This window comes from Gossypium hirsutum, chromosome A02, assembly GCF_007990345.1.
Source record: "Gossypium hirsutum isolate 1008001.06 chromosome A02, Gossypium_hirsutum_v2.1, whole genome shotgun sequence".
NCBI lineage: Eukaryota > Viridiplantae > Streptophyta > Magnoliopsida > Malvales > Malvaceae > Gossypium > Gossypium hirsutum.
The window spans coordinates 4,271,775-4,277,940 of record NC_053425.1 but is presented as its reverse complement, the minus strand read 5'-3'; the positions used below and the strand labels follow the sequence as shown (position 1 = coordinate 4,277,940).

Genomic DNA, 6,166 nt, shown 5'->3' with positions numbered 1-6,166 from the left:
ATTACGTTGATACGGGTGAAGTCCCATAACTCTGATACGTACCCTTCTGCAAGACTATCGCCTTTCTCTCTCCACATCGTCTCAGCCCACACTCGTACAGCTGCATTGTCTTCTACTTTATCAAGAAACCTCTTTTCCATGATAAGCTTTCTATCTATACTGAACGTGAATCGACACCTCTTTTGAAATGAAAATGCCATGCAATCACAAACAAAGCAAATCAGAGCTTTGATTTAAAGTAAACAATAATAAATAAAGCATCTATTCGGTAAGCACTAGGGTTTGGAATAGCTCTATCTCGGCGGGTTCTTACGGCTCGCTATATGTGGTTTGGTTCTAAAGTTAGGGTACCTAAACCAGCAGATTCCTCGATCCTCACCCATTATAGGCTCATATGGACCGAGTTCAGTTCAGGAGAATACATTTCCCTATGGCCATACGGAGATGAAAATCTCACGAAGACATAGGTACGGATGTATCCCGGAAGCGATTCACTATCCCATGCGGAGGTGAAAACCTCACGAAGGTGTAGTTTCTCACTCCCACTTAAAAGGGTATGACCAGCGATCATGCAATGCAATGTGTAGAGGTATATAATAAAATACAGAACACGATAAAAAAATATAACTCAAAACAAAAGAGATGCAATGAAAGGATCGTAAATTTAAATTGAATTTTCCACTTTCAACAAAAAGACAAGAAATAATCAACACGTGGCTTGACTCTCTTATTTTCCCCAGTGGAGTCGCCAAGCTGTTGACACCATTTTTTGGATAAAACGGGGTCGACTTGGATTTTGAAAAAAGAATGAAAACGGGAGTCGCCACCAATCCTTTTTTGATGAGGTGTGATCGGGTCACCTCAAAAAGTGGTTGTTTTTAATAAATGGTTTAATTTTATTAAAACAACGATTTTGGTCTACGAAATTCAGAAAAATGAGTTCGGGAGTCGGTTACGCACGAGGAAGGATTAGCACCCTCGATACGCCCAAAATTGGTACCTAGTTGATTAATTAGTGTCTTAGTGTCGGAAATTGAAAATTTGAAGAGTTTTTTTTTTAAAATGCGATCCTTAAAAGAAACTCCGATAACGTGAATTGAAAGGTAAGATTCTCTTGTTCCGAAGGAATATCACATCCAGCACGTTAGGACACGATACTCTAAACCATCAAAACCAAGATCACCTTATAGTTTAATAAAACCATACTTTGAAGCTTTAAGAGAATATTTGGCTATTTAGTCGAACGAGAAATTGAAACCCAGCACGTTAGGGCACGTTTTCTCGAATTTCCAAACGCGAAATATTGCCTTATTTAGAAAAATACAAGTGAAATTCCGGAGAGATATTCGATTATTTTGGACAAACGGGAGATTGCAGCCCAGCACGATAGGGCACTATTCCCCGAACTGCCAAACATCGAACACTTCTTTCGTTTTAAAAGGTTTTTAGAAAACGTGAATGAAATTTCGAAGGAATCTTCGATTGTTTAGAACAAATGAAAAAGCGCAACCCAACACGATAGGGCACGATCCTCAAATCGCCAAACATCGAACATCCTTTGTATTGAAAGGTTTTTAATAAACATGAGTGAAAACCTAAAGGAATATTCGATTATTTTGAGCAAACAAGAAATTGTAACCCAACATGTTAGGGCACTATTCCGCGAATTACCAAATATCGAGTCTCGTCTTCATGATAAATAAAATATAATAAGTATAATAAACTATATTTAAAATTATTATAAAATATGTATATAAAAAGAAATAGTACAGAAAAAAATGATTATTAGTAAAACAAAAATAAGATAACAAGTAATGTGATACATATAATGACAATTTGTACATAAAATAATTAGTTTTATTTTATATATATATGAAGCATATAACAAATAAATAAATAAATAATATAGTAATGTGAAACTTAACTCCAATTGATTAAATTAGATGAAAAGAAATAAGAAATAATGAAAATAATATAATAAGTATAATAAATAATAGTGTAAAAAAATAGTATAATAAATAATAGGAAAATAATTTTAAAAATGATATAAAAAATAGTAATAATAGATTAATAATAATACCAAAAAAATTTTGTGATAGAAGTGTCTAAAATAAACAAAATAGGGCTTAATTGAATTAAAAAATGAAATTCTGGAGTGAAAACAGAACAAAAGGATACAAGGGGACCAAAATGCACACGTGGGTAAGGAGGGAGGGGTCTGGGCGTAAATTTCCGGGGTAATTTGAAAGCATTTAAAGAAAACAAAAAAAATGACTTGATTGAACGTAAGCACCCAGGACAGGGACTAATCGCGAAAATTTCCCATTTAAAAGAAATGTGCAAATTTCCATCCCTTGAATGCACGGTTAGGTTTTTCCCTTCCCTAGGCTCTACTTTTGAGGGGAAAAAAACAAATGAAGCTTACTTTTTTATTTTTTTATTTTTAAAACATTGAACACCCCTTTTTGAAAACTAAAAAAAAATTACCCATCATCTCTCTTATTTTCCTTAAAGAAAAGCAGAGAGAAAGCTCTCAAATTTTCTCTTAGGCCTGTGCCACCATCATCGGAGATCCGGCTAGCCGAGGTCGTGAGTTCGTTGGTAAGTCCCCTCTCTCCCTCTCTTGTTTTTTTAAAAAAAACCGTTTTAAAAAAAAATTGAAAAGGAAACAGAACAAACGAAATCCAAATCAAGAGAAAATTTGAAAAGAGAAAAAAAAATAAAAAATCACCTTTCAAAACTTAGTTCCGATTCTTGATTTACTCTTGAACTTTGTATTATCTCCGAAAAAAATATATATATCCCCCCAAAATACAATCGATTCCTCTCTAAAAATCCCCCCTAAAATACAATCCCTTCTCCCATCGAAATATCAAAAAATCCCCCCGTTACAAATGATAGATTTCGGCTTTTAAAGCCAATATATTTTTTTCGTTCCTTTTGTTTATTACTTCCCCCATCATTCGCATGCTTTCTTTGCTGTTGTGTTTGTTCTTGTTGCAGGTGGTGGGCACGGTGGAGTGTCAGACGCATGGGGCGTGGTGGCCAAGGCTGAGGGGCATGGTGGCCGACATGGTGGCATGGAGAGCTGGAGGTGTGGCAGATGAGGAGGCCAGCGGCACACATGCTTAGGGGAGGCAAATAGGGTTTGCTTCTGCCGAAAATGTTAAAGTCATATGGGCTAGGGTTTTTTAATTTTGGGCCCATTTGTGATTGGATTATTATTTGTATTTTATGGACTATTTGTGTTTGGATTTTGGGCTTCCGAGTTTTGGGCCCCGGGCAAAATTGGGTTTCTACAATTGCCTCACGAGAGGTACACCGTGACACGGCTACCGACAACTTAGCCCGCCATGCATGCTTTGCCTTTGCTTTTGCATGGTTTACGTTATTTAGAAAACAAACTTATAAAATTTAATATTTTCTTTTCACTATTTTTAGATTTTATATTGCAATTATTTTCAAGAATAAATAAGTTTTTTAATTAATATATATATATTTACGCGAAAACTTGGAAAACATATATTAATAAACTAACTTGTGTATTATTTAAAATTAAACCTAAAAATCAATCGAGATTAAAAAGTATATAAGGATAATTAGTTGATTGAGCCTTAATTAAGTAGGCATCATTGTTATTGTAATAATCAAAATGATATAGATTTAAATGCGTTTTTAAGTGTTTTTTCCCTCTATTTTAAAGATTATAACGGGATTATGAGTAGAAGTAAATATTATATAAAAATATAAGGAGAAATAAATATTTTTGAAACTTTTAATTTGAATATATGTTATCATAAATATAATTATGTATTGTTTATAGTTTGTATTCTTTATTATTTTATATTAAAATTATAAACTAAAATTTTAAATCGTTGGGTAATAAATAATTTGGTAACTTGGTTAGGATAGTGTATTTCTTCTTCTTCTTTTTTCTTTTTTTTTGTATTTTTCATATTCATTTTACAGTTTATATTCAAAATTCATGGTTACTTCTTTTAATAATGTCGTTTTCAAAGTTTTAACATGTGTTCTCTTCAGGCCTGTTCTTGACATTTTTGGGGGCCTTAAGTGAAATAATAAATCGAGGCCCCTTTAATATAATAAAAGTTGAAAGTTTTTAGGGCCCTGGGAGATGAAGCATTCATGGTAAGAAATTGACAGCTCTATACATTTAATTAATTTATTTTAGAAACAAAATTTTTTACTCCTTTTAGCTTTGAGTCCTAGGCGGCTGTACTCAGAGGTGAATCTAGAAGGAGGCTGGCATGGGCTCCTCCCCCTAAAATGAAAAATTGTTATTTAGGCCCTCTAAATTTTTTTAAAAATTTTAAATTAATAAAGGTAAAATTATATTTTGGCCCCCTAAAATTATAAAAATTCGATTTAATCTTTTAAAAATTATAAAGATATAGACTATAAAAAATTAAAATTTCATTGGCCCCTAAAAAATTATTCTAGCTTCGCCACTGACTGTACTCTCAAACAATTTCCAAAACCACACTTAGGGTGGGTTTGGATGGGCGATTGGGTGCGGTGCGGTGCGTTTAGCTTACTTTTTGTCTCACGCTACAGTACCGCTACAGTATCTAATCTCACCGCCACCGCTGTTTTTACACTAACCGCAGGTAAACGCACTGCCCATCCAAACTCACCCTTAGTTCCCTTAAAGAATAAAAATACAAAATACCTAAACATTACACCTAACATTTATTGGTAGGATAGTACATTTTATAAGTGCAACGATGTTCAAGGGTAATAATAATTATGTTGATGTATTAAATATTATTTATTCATTTATAATAAAATGACTAAATATTATATATCAAACATGCTGGTGACTTATGGTTTTGAGGACCATTGACGAAGATAAACGGCAGGAAGTTGCTTTGGCCTCTTAAAAAAAATTAACAGATTTATCATTTAAATGCTTAAACTTTTGAATTTATATTTTGGTTTAATAATAAAATTGTATTTTATTTTCCTAATAATTTATAATTTATTTTTAATCCACTTAAAAACAATTTTCTGACTTTGTCTATGTTGAGGAACATTTTCATACGTCATGTAATAATAATAAATAATTATAACCAAACATGTATCGAGCATTCTTGTTATCGGCCTTGTTTTTAACTAAAATAAATAGAACTTATGCAAGTATCTTATTAGTTAAGACGACGAAGCTTATAATTTACAAATGCTCAATGTCATTATCATAGGCCAGTGGGTTAGATCAATTTCCTTTTCATTCATTTTATTTCAGTGGATATTTAGTTTTTTTTTTTAATTTAGTTCGGTGTTTTAGTATGGGTTTGGATAGACGGTGCAATACGGTGCGTTTAATTTATTTTTTGTCTCATGTTATAATATCACTATAATATCTAATTTTACAGTCACCGTTATTTTTATATTAATCGTAAGTAAACGCACAGTCCATCTAAACTCATACTTATTTTTTTTTTCATAAAGAGAGATGAGTGAATCTTGAAAATATTTGAGGGGGAGTTGGAATTGAATTATAATTTTTAAAAAAAAATTAAATATAATATTATTATGTATTGATTTAAGGATTCATCATATTTTTTTAAGGGACTAAACAATTTGTTTTTCATTCAGGGGATTTAAGTGTATTTTTATTATGCATTAACTCGTAATTTAATCCTTTATGAGTGGGGTTGAATTTCAATTTTTCTTTTCATTTTGAGGGAGGGACCAAAGTTTCTACCTAGACTTGTCCAAGGGTCGGATAGCCCACTTGACCTGACTTGAGCAGGACTTGGATAATGATTTTTGTACATTAGGTCGAGCCGGGCAGTCTGACCAAGCTCAAATTCAATTTAAATAATGAAAGTATTTTATTATTTAAATTTAATTATAAAACATTAATTAAAAATATATTTGTTAATATTCTATTAATTTTTAAAGTTGGACCAACCTGAAAACAGGCTTAGACTTGAATTTTTTGGAATCGAACCTTAGCCCAACCCGACCTGACTCAACCCATGAACAGCTTTCCTTGCTTGCCTCTTAGATTCACCCTTATTTAGCATTGTTTTCAAAACCAGATTGGACAAGCCGGTCAAATCGCTTGGTCCAAGAATAGGCCAAGATACATGCCTGAAATAAGAGGTTGGATCAATTGACGCAAACTAATTGAGTTAGCTGA

The 6,166-nt window shown here is 32.5% G+C and overlaps 1 long non-coding RNA gene across 1 annotated transcript; it reads left to right on the top strand.

Moving 5' to 3' along the window:
* Positions 1 to 2,375: 2,375 nt before the first annotated feature.
* On the top strand, positions 2,376 to 3,431 carry LOC121214836 (uncharacterized). Its single transcript, XR_005910566.1, has 2 exons — positions 2,376 to 2,601; positions 3,004 to 3,431. It is a non-coding gene; the product is annotated as an uncharacterized lncRNA (long non-coding RNA).
* The last annotated feature ends 2,735 nt before the right edge of the window (positions 3,432 to 6,166 follow it).